This window comes from Stenella coeruleoalba, assembly GCF_951394435.1.
Source record: "Stenella coeruleoalba genome assembly, chromosome: 18".
NCBI lineage: Eukaryota > Metazoa > Chordata > Mammalia > Artiodactyla > Delphinidae > Stenella > Stenella coeruleoalba.
The window spans coordinates 33,948,099-33,963,467 of NC_137164.1; positions in this window are offsets into that span (position 1 = coordinate 33,948,099).

The following is a 15,369-nucleotide window of genomic DNA, read 5'->3' on the forward strand; positions in this document are numbered from 1 at the left end:
GGTCCTCTCTTTAGCATTTCTTGTAGGGCAGGTTTAGTCATAACAAACTCCCTCAGTTTTTGTTCATCTGAGGATGTTTTAATTTTTCCCTCATTTCTTCTTTTTTAAATTGAAATATAGTGATTTATAATATTGTGTTAGTTTGAGGTGTACAGCATAGTGATTCATTATTTTTGCAGATTATGTTCTATTATAGGTTATTACAAGATGCTGCGTATAATTCTCTGTGCTATAGAATAAATCCTTGTTGCTTATCTATTTTATGTATAGTAGTTTGTATCTGTTAATCCTCTACATCTGTTAATCATCTATATCTTGCCCCTCCCCTCTTCCCTGTCCCCACTGATAACAAGTAGTTTGTTCTCTATATCTGTGAGTCCCAGTCTGTTTGGTAATAGTCATTTGTTTGATTTATTTTTTTAGATTGCACATATAAGTGATAACATAGAGTATTTGTCATTTTCTGTCTGGCTTATTTCACTAAGCATAATACCCCCTAGGTCCATCCACACTGTTGCAAATGGCAGAATTTCATTATTTTTTATGGCTGAGTAATACTCCATTAGATGTCTGTGATATATATATATATATATATATATATATATATATATATATAAACTTCTTTATCCATTCATCTATTTATTGCCACCACTTAGGCTGCTTCCATATTTTAGCTGTTGAAAATAATGCTGCTATGAACATTGGGGTGCATGTATCTCTTCAAAATCATGTTTTTATTTTCTTTGGATATATACTCATGAGTGGAATTGCTGGATCATATTATAGCATTTTTTTGAGGAACCTCTATACTGTTTTCCACAGTGGCTGTACCAATTTGAATTACCACCAGCCATGAACAAGTGTTCCCATTTATCCACATCCTTGCCAGCCTTTGTTATTTGTAGACTTTTTGTTGATAACCATTCTGACAGGTTTAAGGTGATATCTCATTATAGTTTTGATTTGCATTTCTTAGATGAATAGCAGTGTTGAGCATCTTTTCATGTATCTGTTTGTCATCTGTATAGCTTCTTTGGAAAAATGTCTATTCAGGTCTTCTCTTCATTTTTTAATCAGATTTTTAAATATTGAGTTGTATGAACTGCTTATGCATTTCTGATACTAAACCATTATCAATCATACCATTTGCAAATATCTTCTCCCATCCAGTGGTTGTCTTTTTGTTTTGTTGATGGTTTCCTTTTCAGTTTCTCCCTTATTCTTGATGGAAAATTTTGCTAGATATAGAATTCTTGGTTGATGGTTAATTTTTCCTTTTAGTACTTTTAATGTACACACCACTCTCTTCTGGTCTCCATGGACAGATGACATAAATGGGGAGGATAGAAAGTGGATGGTAGATGACATAGAATATGGGACCAAAAAAACAACATAAGAGGAGATATTATAGATTTTATTTTGATATGAATGATTCAAAGTAGAGAGAAAAATTAATTATTTCTAGAAATAAGAAAGAACTTCTAGAAAATTATTTCTAGAAATAAGAAAGAACTTCTAAACATTGATTATGTATGGGTAACAGGGATCTACTGAAAAATGAACGGATTACTTTTGGCCAGGGTCTTGGCCACTTTAAATAGACATTGGAAGAGCAGTAGGGAAGGTGCAGTTATATGGGTACTCATGTGGACAGGTGAGTTAACAGGAATTTTCTTTTAACTTTTCTTTTTATTCCTCTCAGACATAATAGTTAAATAAAAACATATAAATAAATCTACATATTTAAAAAATCTAAATAGTATAATTTGTACCACTCACTCTACTTTTTCATACTTTCAAATTGAAGTGTCTTTAAAAATTTTCTAGATAGAGTTTGAAGACAATTATACAAAATTTTCTTCAGATAAGTAAGTAGGTAAATAAATTGAGAAATTTATATGTATATCCATATGTATATGTGTGTATTGAGTTACAGATCTCAAATATATACATATACATCACAAAAGTATGTGACCTGATATATTTATAACTTTTAATTTCACAATATATCAATTTAGTCAGAGTATACAATTAAAATATCAGAAAATAAAATAAAATTTAGAAGAGATTAAATTAAAAATTAAGAACTTTGAAGTATAGTAATTATTAAAAACTGTCTATATTTGTTTTTAAAAACAAATTGAAGAATTTATATATTTAGTTAATAAAAGATGACACTTTATTTGTGTCTCATCAAAGAAAATGTTATCAGTTCTATGATTTCCTTTGAATTGATAGGTGGGGGCAGCTAATGTTAATGATTAAATTTTGAAAAGATTATCCTAGGATTTTGAATAAACAACTTTGTTGTCTTCTTTTACTATTTTGCCAGAAATACATTCCTCAAATTTCCAATTGCTACATAATATATTGTAGTGGGGGTTCTTTGTTTTCTTTTCTTTTTTTATTCTGTATCATTATTTTGACACAATTATTAAATTCACATAAGAATATCAATCTGGATTATTTGTTTTTATTCTAAGTTAATTGATTATTCAAAGAGAGTCTATGGAAGCTTCCAGGAAGAAATCACATATTATGATCATTAAGACTGATGCTTTGCAAGAGTCCAAAGAAAACTATTCTCTAAGATATAACTGGGATACTCTCTGAAATATTGATAAGTGGCTTATATTAAATATCCTTGAAAATGTTAAAATGTTTATATATGAGCCTTTATTTATATACCTGTCACACATTTAAATGTACATGCACAAACATACACACACACAGCACAGATTCAGGGGGTTTAATGCTCTACAGATGATTTGTATGGGAAGCCTTGATTTGGAAAGTTTTTGATACATGTTTGGAACTCTAGACAGAATAACATAATTACTGCTTTGAAATAAAGAATTCTCAATATATTAAAAAAATAAATAAGTACTTGATCCCAGAGTAAAATGTATAGACAATTATGTAGGACTACTGAAGGCCATATGTCAATCAGAAGAAAACTGTGAGGCTCTGACAATAGTGAAAGTAAGTCTTAGGTCAATATATAGGGTCAATGGACTTTGACTGATAAGCATCCTAGAAACCTGGACACAGCTTATCTGGGCCCTTTGTTTTAGAATCTAAAAGATATTTATAATGCAAGTGTTGGTCAGGGCTGTGGTCTCATTTAAAGGCTTGACTTTGGGAAAGGACATTTCCAAGAAGGGAAACATTGGGGGTCATCACAGTTTTTAAATTTAGTGAAGTAAATATTGGATATCTTTGAGTATGTCTTAAGCCCTGTGAATAATTCTCCAAGATTCTAGGATTTGTCTTCTTTTGAGCTCTCTGTTCTACTCTCTGATTCAACATTCCTTTTTTATAAGAGGTAGCATGTATTTGCAGCTGTGGAATTTTCTCAGCAGCTTTTTGGGAATAGAATTTGGGGAGTCAAAATCATATTTTCATTTTGTATTCTTTTTTTTCAAGATTTCAGTTCTTGACACATGGGCCTATGAATCTGACTGCTAATATTATCTATTCCAAAAGAGCAAATAATGCAAAAGAGAGAATGGGTTCAAGACAGAAGCTACAGTGTATTATAACCTATTTACAGAAGCAGCATATCGGGGATGGAAGATGGTACTCTATGAGAATGGAAATCAAAAGAAAGCTGGAATAGCAATACTCATATTAGAAAAAATAGATTTTAAAATAAGGACTGTTATAAGAGACAAGGACACTACATAATGATCAAGGGATCAATCAAAGAAGAAGATATAACAATTGTAAATATATATGCACTGAACATAGGAGCACCTCAAGATATAAGGCAAATACTAACAGCCATAAAGGGAGAAATCAACAGTAACAAAATAGTGGGGAACTTTAACACCCCACTTTCATCAATGGACAGATCATCCAGACAGAAAATCAATAAGGAAACACAGGCCTTAAATGACACATTAGACCAGATGGACTTAATTGATATTTATAGAGCATTCCATCCAAAAGCAGCAGAACAGACATTCTTCTCAGGTACACAGGGAACATTTTCCAGGATGGACCATATGCTGGGCCACAAAGTGAGCCTTGGTAAATTGAAGAAAATTGAAATCATATCAAACATCTTTTCCAACCATAATGCTATGAGATTAGAAATAAAGTACAAGAAGAAAAACTATAAAAAACACAAATATGTAGTGGCTAAACAATATGCTACTAAACAATCAATAGATCATTGAAGAAATCAAAGAGGAAAGCAAAAAATACCTAGAGACAACTGAAAATGAAATCACAATGATCCAAAACCTATGGGATGCAGCAAAGGCAGTTCAAAGAGGAAAGTTTATAACAATACAATCTAGTTTATAGCAATATCTCAGGAAAGAAGAAAAATCTCAAATAAACAACGTAACCTTAAACCTAAAGCAACTAGAGGAAGAAGAATAAGCAAAACCTAAAGTTAGTAGAAGGAAAGAAATCATAAAGATCAGAGCAGAAATAAATGTAATAGGGAAAAAGAAGACAATAGCAAAGACCAATGAAACTAAAAGCTGGTTCTTTGCAAAGATAAACAAAATTGATAAACCCTTAGCCAGACTCATCAAGAAAAAGAGGGAGAAGACCCAAATCAATAAAATTAGAAATGAAAAAAGAGAAGTTACAACTGACACCACAGAAATACAAAGGATCATAAGAGACTACTACAAGTAACTGTATGCCAAAAAACTGGACAACCTGTAAGAAATGAAGAAATTCTTAGAAAGCTACAACCTTCCAAGACTGAAACAGGAAGAAATAGAAAATATGAATGGACCAATCACAAGAACTGAAATTGAAACTGTGATTAAAAAACTCCCAACACACAAAAATCCAGGACATGATGGCTTCACAAGTGAGTTCTATCAAACATCTAGAGAAGAGCTAACACATGTCCTTCTGAAACTGTTCTAAAAAATGGCAGAGGAAGGAAAACTCCCAAACAGATTCTATTATGCCATCATCACCCTGATACCAAAACCAGACAAAGATACCACAAAAAATGAAAATTACAGGCCAATATCACTGATGAACATAAACACAAAAATCCTCAACAAAATAGTAGCAATTCAAATCCAACAGTACATTAAAAGGATCATACACTATGAAAAAGTAAGATTTATCCCAGGATGCAAGGATTTTTCTATATCTGCAAAACAATCAGTGTGATACACCACATCAACAAATTGAAGAATAAAAATCAGATGATCATTCAATAGATGCAGAAAAAACTTTTGATAAAATTCAGTTCAAATTTACGATAAAAACTCTCCAGAAAGTGGAGATAGAGGGAACATACATCAACATAATAAAGGTCATATATGACAAACCTACAGCTAACATCATACTCAGTGATGAAAACCTGAAAGCATTTCCTCTAAGATCAGGAACAAGACAAGGATGTTCAATCTCCCCACTTTTATTCAACATAGTTATGGAAGTCCTAGCTACAGTGATCAGAGAAGAAAAAGAACTGAAGTAATTCATATTGGAAAAGAAGTTAAACTGTCACTGCAGATGACATGATACAATACATAGAAAATAATAAAGATGCTACCAGAGAACTTCTAGAGCTCATCAATGAATTTGGAAAAGTTGCAGGCTACAAAATTAACACACAGAAATCTGTTGCATTTCTATACACTAACAACAAAAAACCAGAAAGAGAAATTCAAGAAACGTTCCCATTTACCATCACATCAAAAAGAATAAAATACCTAAGAATAAATGTACCTAAGGAGACAAAAGACCTGTACTCTGAAAACTATAAGACACTGATGAAAGAAATCAAAGAAGACACAAACAGATGGAAAGATATACCATGTCCCTGGATTGGAAGAATCAATATTGTCAAAATGACTATACTACCCAACACAATCTACAGATTCAATGCAATCCCTATCAAATTACCACTGGCATTTTTCACAGAGCTAGAACAAAAAAATCTTAAAATTTGTGTGGAGACACAAAAGACCCCAAATAGCCAAAGCAATCTTGAGAAAGAAAAAAGGAGCAAGAGGAATCAGGCTCTCTGACTTCAGACTACTACAAAGTTATAATCATATAGATCAATGGAACAGGATAGAAAGTCCAGAAATAAACCCACACACCTATGGTCAATTAATCTATGACAAAGGATGCAAAACTATACAATGGTGGAAAGACAGTCTCTTCAACAATTGGTGTTGGGAAAACTGGACAGCTCTATGTAAAAAAGTGAAATTAGATCATTCTTTAACACCATACCCTAAAATAAACTCAAAATGGATTAAGGACTTAAATATGAGACTGGAAACTATAAAACTCCTAGAGGAAAACATAGGCAGAATACTCTCTGACATAAATCACAGAAATATCCTTTTTTGATCTGTCTCCCAGAGTAATGGAAATAAAAACAAAAATAAGCAAATGGGGCTTAATTAAACTCAAAAACTTTCATACAGCAAAGGAAACCATAAACAAAACAAAACGACAACCCACTGATGGGGAGACAATATTTTCAAATGAAGAAACTGACAAGGGATTAATCTCCAAAATATACAAGTAGCTCATGCAACTCAATATCAAAAACACAAACAACCCAATCTGTAAAAGGGCAGAATATCTAACTAGACATTTATCCAAAGAAGATATACAGATGGCCAAAAAGCACATGAAAAGATGTTAAATATCGCTAATTATGGGAGAAATGAAAGTTGAAGCTTTCTCAACTTTGAGAAATAAGGTGTCACCTCACACTGGTCAGAATGGCCATCATCAAGGTGTCTGCAAACAGTAAGTGCTGGAGAGGTTGTGGAGAGAAGGGAACTCTCTTACACTGTTGGTGGGAATATAAATTGGTACAGCCACTAGGGAGAATAGTATGGATGTTCCTTAAAAAACTAACATAGAGCTCCCATGTGATCTTGTAGTCCCTCTCCTGGGCAATTTTCGAGATAAAAGCATGGTCCAGAGGGATGCATGCAGCCCAGTGTTCATTGCAACACTGTTTGCCATGACCAGGACACAGAGGCGACCTAAATGTCCATCGAAAGAGGAATGGATAGGGAAAATATGGTACATATGTACATTGGAAAATTAGCCATTAAAAAGAATGAAATGATGCCATTTGCAGCAACGTGTATGGACCTAGAGATTGTCATTCTGAGTGGGGTAAGTTAGACAGAGAAAGAGAAATACCGTGTGTTATTGCTTATATGCAGAATCTAAAAAGAAATGATACAAATGAACTTATTTGCAAGGCAGAAATAGATTCACAGACTTAGAGAATAAACTTATGGTTACTGGGGGGAAGGGTGGGGGAAAGGATGGTTAGGGAGTTTGGTACTGACATGTACACACTGCTGTATTTAAAATGAATAACCAACAAGGACCTACTGTATAGCACAGGGAACTGCTCAATGTTATGTGGTGGCCTGGATGGGAGGGGAATTTGGGGGAGAGTGGATATGTGTATATGTATGGCTGAGTTGCTTTGCTGTGCACCTGAAACTATCTCAACATTGTTAATTGGCTATACTCCAATATGAAATAAAAAGTTTATAGAAGTAGCATATCATGATTTCTGCAATATTCTATTTGTCATGCATAACAGTTACACAGGGGAGTTAAACAGGAAATGAATAACAGGAGGCAGGAATCACTGAGGGCATGTTGGAGGTTGGCTGCTCCATTAGTAGAAGAGAAAAATGGAATGGGAAAAATATTCAATTCCTAAAGCCTAGAATGTAGCAGGCATTTAATAAATATTGGTTGAATTAATCTTCAGTGACAAAACAGTCACTGGGAGTTTGTTTTAATATTTCTCTTAAAACTTTTACATAAAACCTTGTTAAATTATACTTCCTAGGCTTTTTCCCTGAATGACTACTTTATTCTTAGTACATGACAGGATAGTAATCATATAAATTTGTGAAGCATGATTTCTTTTATAGATAATCTTATTTATCTTACAAAATTAGTTATTTTGGATGTCTGCCTTTTCCAAAATTCTTACTGACCTATATTAGAATATACTCCCAAATAGTCAAATTCTTATTTCTTCTTTCTATGATCTATTGAGTTAATTTCTTATTGCCTAGATATTATCAATTATAAATTACCCAGTTCACTTGTATTTATATGTATTTGTTTTATCTCTTTAAATACTTCAAATTTCTTGAAGGCATGATGAGTATATTATATGATTCTTTATCCACCTATATATATTTATGAAGAATTTAAATCAGGACCTTGAATAGATATCTGTACTCTCATGTTTACTGCAACATTATTCATAATAGCCAAGATATAGAAGCAAACTAAATGTCCATTGAAAGATGAATGGATAAAGAAAATGTGGTATATACATACAATAAAATATTATTCAGTCAAAAAAAGAAAGGAAATTCTGTCATATATGATGACAACACGGATGAATGTGGAGGAAATTATACTAAGTGAAATAAACCAGTCACAGAAAGACAAACTCTGCAAGATACCACTTATATGAGATACCTAAAATAGTAAAGTCATAGAGGAGAATAAAATGTGGTTCCAGGGCCTAGAAGGTAAGGGGAATGGGGAGTTGCTGTTCAAGGGGCATATAGTTTCAGTTATGTAAGATGAATATGTTCTAGATTTCTGCTTTGTACAACATTGTGCTTATAGTTAAAGATATTATTGTGCACTTAAAAATATGTCAAAAGGTTAGGTCTCATGTTAAGTGTTTATATAACACACACACATACACACACCACACCACAGAATAGATGAGCTAGTTTCTGGTTCCCAGAATCTGGAAATTCAACGTGTGAGTTTTTTTCCCCCTGGAGTATGAAAATATTTGCCTTAATTCTTTGAGAAGCTGATGTCATAAAGCGAAGATATTAAACATAATTGCACAAAGAACCCCAGAATTCTTATTCAAATATATCTATATAAAATCAAGGGAAATCTAAATAAATAAATATCTATGGGAAGAATAGCATAAAAAAATTCTTACATTCTACAAAAAATTGAGAACATTTAGAAAAACAATTGTCAAAAAGAAAAAAAAAAGGTCTGGAGTTTAGTTCTGATGAAATATCACAAAAGAGTTCTTAAGAAAACCATACATTTGGAAGGAGTCAAGATGGCAGTGTGGGAAGATGCAGAGTTTGCATCTCCCCACAACTAGGGCTCTGGCTGGACGCTGGTGGGGGACCCTGATGTCCAAGGAGATGCGAAGAACTGCCAAGCAAACTGGTAGGCCGTGGGGGGACTGAGGGTGAAGGAGAAGTGGAAGATGGATAGGGGAGGTGTTGCCTCGGGAGGGCTTGGATTGGGGGGAGTGGGTCCAGTGTTTCCTCTGCCAAATCGGCCAGGGAAGTCTGCCTGGCTCTTGCGCTGGGTCCTACGCCCTCAGAGGTCCCTTCCTGGCTGGATTGGTCCTGGAGACATGGGAGGGAGGCCAGGGAGATCAGGACAGGTAGATAGGAGGGGACATCCAGGATAGGAAGAGCGGGAGAGGAGCAGAGGGCGTTTGCTCCTCCTACTCAGGGTTGGGGAGGCTGCTGAGTTCCCAGGCCAGTCCTCAGCCCTCCAAATTCCCCTCCAGCTATGTGGGCTCTGGAGGCATAGGAAGGAGCCCAAGAAGATCAGTAGACATAGGTGGGAGGGGACCTTGAGGATAAGAGGAGAGGGAGAGCAGCAGAGGACATTTGCTCTGCCCATTTGAGCCCAGGAATCCTGCTGGGCTCCCAGCACAGGGGTCTCCTGTGCTCTGAGATGGGAGGCAGGAGGCACACCTGGGCCCCTTCTGTTCAGTTGAGCCTAAGCCCCACCTCCCAAGCCTGCTCCACCCTTTCCTGTAGGTACTAAGATTAGGCCCCACTCACCACCTAAAACTCACTGCTGATTAGGTCCCGCCATCAACAACCAAGGCCTGTCCACCTTTTTTTTTCCCTCCAAGTCTTATTTACTATTGTGGTTCTGTTTTACCTTCTGGTGTTTGTTTCATCTATATGTTTAATTTTATATTTTTTCTAACATAGCTGTTAGTTTCCTAGTCTAATTTTATTTTCTACTTTGTTATTGTTCTCCTTTTTTTTTTTTTTTTTTTTTGGTGCCACACATGGCTTGTGGATCTTAGTTCATGAGCCAGGGGTAGGGCTGAAACTCCTGCAGTGAGAGCTCAAAGTCCAAACCACTAGAATAACAGAGAACCTCAGACTCCAGTGTATATTCACTGGAGTGAGGTCTCCCAGAGATCCTCATCTCAGCACCAAGACCCAGCCCTACCTAACAGCCTAAAACTGCAGTTTTGGAACCCTGAGGCCAAACAACCAGTAAGACAGGAACACAATCCCATTCATAAAAACAAACAAAAAAAATGAGATGGCAAAGAAATATGTCACAGATAAAGGATCAAGGTAAAAACCTACAAGACCAAATAAATGAAGAGGAAATAGGCAATCTACTTGAAAAAGAATTCAAAATAATTATAGTAAAGATGATCCAGAACCTTGGAAATAAAATGGAGGCACAGATACAGATAATACAAGAAATGTTTAAAAATGATGTAGAAGAACTAAAAAACAAATAAACAGAGATGAAAAACACAATAACTGAAATGAAAAATACACTAGAAGGAATCAATAACAGAATAACTGAGGCAGAAGAATGAATAAGTGAGCTGGAAGACAAAATGGTGGAAATAACTGCTGAGGAACAGAATAAAGAAAACAGAATGAAAAGAACTGAAGACAGTCTCAGAGAACTCTGAGGCAACGCTAAACACACCAACATTTGAATTATAGGGGTCCCAGAAGAAGAGGAGAAAAAGAAAGGGTGTGAGAAAGTACTTGAAGAGATTATAGTGGAAAACTTCACTGACATGAGAAAGGAAAGAGCCAACCAATTCCAGGAAGCACAGAGAATTCCATACAGGATAAACCCTAAGAGAAACACACCAAGATACATATTAATCAAAGTAACAAAAATTAAATTCAAAGAAAAAATATTAGAAGCAGCAAGGAAAAAACAAAGAATAATATAAAAAGGAATCCCCTTAAGGTTATCAGCTGATTTTTCAGCAGAAACTCTGCAAGCCAGAAGGGAATAGCAGGATATATTTAAAGTGATAAAAAAGGAAAACCTACAGAAAAGATTACTCTACCCAGAAAGGATCTCATTCAGATTCAATGGAGAAATCAAAAGCATTTCAGAGAAGCAAAATCTAAGAGAATTCAGGACAACCAAACCAGTTTTACAACAAAAGCTAAAGAAACTTCTGTAAGTGGGAAACACAAGAGACGAACAAGACCCACAAAAACAAACCCAAAACAATTAAGAAAATAGTAATAGGAACATACATATCGATAATTACCTTAAATGTAAATAGATGAAATGCCCCAACCCAAAGGCACAGACTGGTTGAATGGATACAAAAACAAGACCCATATATATGCTGTCTACAAAAGACCCACTTCAGACCTAGGGACATATACAGACTGCAAGTGAAGAGATGGAAAATGATATTCTGTGCAAATGGAAATCGAAAGCTGGAGTAGCAATACTCGTATCAGATGAAATAGACTTTAAAATAAAGGCTATTACAAGAGGCATCAAATGACTCTACATAATGATGAAGGGATAAATCCAAGCAGAAGATATAACAATAATAAATGTTTATGCACCTAACATAGGAGCATCTCAATACATAAGGAAAATGCTAACAACCATGAAAGGGGAAATCAACAGTAACACAAAAGTAGTAGGGGACTTTAACACCCCACTTACACCAATGAACCGATCATCGAAACAGAAAATAAATAAGGAAACACAAGCTTTAAATGACACAATACACCAGATAGATTTAATTGATATTTATAGACTATTTCACCCAAAACTGGCATAATACATTCTCTTCTCCAGTGCATGTGGAACATTCTCCAGAATAGATCACATCTTGGGTCACAAATCAAGCCTTGGAAAATTTAAGAAAATTGAAATCATATCAAGCATCTTTTCTGACCACAATGTTATAAGGTTGGAAATCAATTACAGGAAAAATGTCTAAAAATCTCAAAGGAGGTTAAAGAGTGCATTAAGAAATAACCAAGAGATGTCTGAAGAATTCAAAAAATACATAGAAACAAATGACAATGAAAACACAATGACCCACAACCTGTGGGATGCAGCAAAAGTAGTTCTAAGAGTGAAGTTTAGAGCAATACAATCTCACCTGAAGAAACAAGAAAAATCTCACATAAACAATCTAACCCCTAACTTAAAGCAACTAGAGAAAGAAGAATAAAATAAACCCAAAGTCCAAAGTCAGTAGAAGGAAAGAAACCATAAAGATCAGAGCACAAAAAAATGAAATAGAAATGAAGAAAACAATAGCAAAGATCAATAAAACTAAAAGCTGGTTCTTTGAGAAGATAACAAAAATTGATAAACTCTTAGAAAGACTCATCAAGAAAACAAGGGAAAGGATGCAAATCAATAAAATTAGAAATGAAAAAGGAGAAATCACAACTGGCATCACAGAAATACAAAGCATTATAAGAGACTACTACAAACAACCATATGCCAATAAAATGAACAGCAACGAATAAATGGACAAATTCTTGGAAAGGTACAATTTTCCAAGACTGAACCAGGAAAAATTAGAAAATATAAAAAGACCTATCACAAGTAATGAAATAGAAACTGTAATTAAAAATTTTCCAACAAACAAAAGTCCAGGACCAGATGGCTTCACAGGCGAATTCTATCAAATATTTAGAGAAGAGCTAACACTGGTCCTTATCAAACTCTTCCAAAAAATTGCAGAGGGAGGAACACTCCCAAATTCATTCTGAAATGCCACAGTCACCCTGATACCAAAACCAGAAAAAGATATCATGAAAAAAGAAAATTATAGACCAATATCACTGATGAACAAAAATGCAAAAATCCTGAGCAAAATATTAGCAAGCAGAATCCAAAAACACATTAACAGTATTTTACACCATGATCAAGTGGGATTTATCCCAGGGATGCAAGGATTCTTCAATATATGCAAATCAATCAATCTGATACACCATATTAACAAACTGAGGAATGAAAACCATAAGATCATCTCAGTAGATTCAGAAAAAGCTTTTGACAAATTCACCACCAATTTATGATAAAACCTCTCCTGAAAATGGGCATAGAGGGAACATACCTCAACATAATAAAGGCCATATATGACAAATCCACAGCAAACATCATACTCAATGGTGAAAAACTGAAAGCATTTCCACTAAGATCAGGAACAAGACAAGGAAGTCCACTCCTGCCACCCTTATTCAACAGAGTTTTGGAAGTCCTAGCCATAGCAATCAGAGAAGAAGAAGAAATAAAAGGAATACAATTTGGAAAAGAAGAAGTAAAACTGTCACTTTTTGCAGATTACATGATACTATACATAGAAAATCCTAGAGAGGACCTTCAAAATGGTTGAGCAGTAAGACGTGGAGATCACCTTCCTCTCCAGAAATACATCAAAAATACATCTACATGTGGAACAACTCCTAAAGAACACCTACTGAACTTGGGCAGAAGACCTCAGACTTCCCAAAAGGGAAGAAACTCCCCACATACCTGGATAGGGCAAAAGAAAAAAGAAAAAAATCAGAGACAAAAGTATATGGACAGGACCTAGACCTCAGGGAGGGAGCTGTAAAGAAGTACAAGTTTCTACACACTAGGAGGTCCCTTCACTGGCAGAAACAGGGGGGTGGTAAGGGGGGTAACTTTGAGCCATGAAGGAGAGTGCAGCAACAGGGATGCAGAGATTCTCGCACAGAAGATTGGTGCCAACCAACACTCACCAGCCTGAGAGGCTAGTCTGCTCATCCGCCAAGGCAGATGGGGGCTGGGACCTGAGGCAAGGGCTTTGGAGGTCAGATCCCAGGGAGAGGACTGAGGTTGGCTGCGTAAACACAGATTGAAGGGGGTTACTGTGCCACAGCTAGTCAGGATGGAATCTGGGAAAATGTCTGGAACTGCTTAAGAGTCAAGAGACCATTGTTTCAGGGTGTGCAAGGAGAGGGAATTCAGGGCACTGCCTAAATGAACATTAGAGATGGGCATGAGCCGCAGCTATCAGTGCAGACACAGAGACGGACATGAAATGCTAACCCTGCTGCTGCAGCCACCAAGAATCGTGTGTGCAAGCACAGGTGCTCTCTTTACCTCGCCTCCTGGGAGCATGTGCAGCCCACCACTGCTAGGGTCCCATGATACAGGGAAAAGTTCCCCAGGAGAACACATGGCACACCTCAGGCTGGTACAATATCATGCTGGCCTCTGGAGTCGCAGGCTGCCCCACATTCCGTAAGCCTCCCTCCCACCAGCCTGAGTGAACCGGGTTCCCCTAATCAGCAGCTCCTTTAACTCCCTCCTGTCTGAGTGAAGAACAGATGCCAGAGGGCAACCTACATGCAGAGGTGGGGCCAAATCCAAAGCTGAACCAAAGGATCTGTGTGAACAAAGAAGGGAAAGGGAAATTTCTCTGTGCAGCCTCATGAACAGTGGATTAAATCATGACAATCAACTTGATGTACACTGCATCTATGGAATACCTGAATAGACAATAAATCATCCCAAAATTAAAGCAGTGGACTTTGGGGTCAAGGGTAGACTTGGGGTTTGCTTTATGTGACTGGCTAGTTTCTGTTTTATGTGTTTATTGTACTTTAGTTTCTAATGCTTGTTATCATTGGTGGATTTGTTTTTTGGTTTGGTTGCTATATACTTTTTATTTTTTTAGTATTTTTTTATTTTAACTTTTTTTAATGTTTTATTTTAAAAACTTTATTTTTCTTCTTTCTTTCTTTTATTCCTCCCTTTTATTCTGATCTGTGTGGCTAATAGGGTCTTGGTCCTCCAGGCGGGTGTCAGGTCTGAACCTCTGAAGTTGGAGAGGTGAGTTCAGGATATTAGACCACCAGTGACTTCCAAGACCCACATTATATCAATCAGTGAGAGCTCTCCCAGAGATCTCCATCTCAACACTAAGACCCAACTCCACTCACAACCAGCAAGCTACAGTGTTAGACACCCCATGGCAAACACCTAGCAAGACAGGAACACAAACACACCCATCAGAAGAGAGCCTGCCTAAAATCATAATAAGTTCACAGACACCCAAAAACACCACACTGGACATGGTCCTGACAACCAGGAAGTCAAGATACAGCCTCATCCAACAGAACACAGACACCAGTCCCCTCCACCAGGAAGCCTACACAACCCACTGAACCAACCTTACCTTACCAACTGGGGGCAGACACCAAAAACAATGGGAAATACAAAACGGCAGCCTGCAAAAGGAGACACCAAACAGAGAAAGTTGAGCAAAATTAGAAGACTGAGAAATACACAGCAGATGAAGAA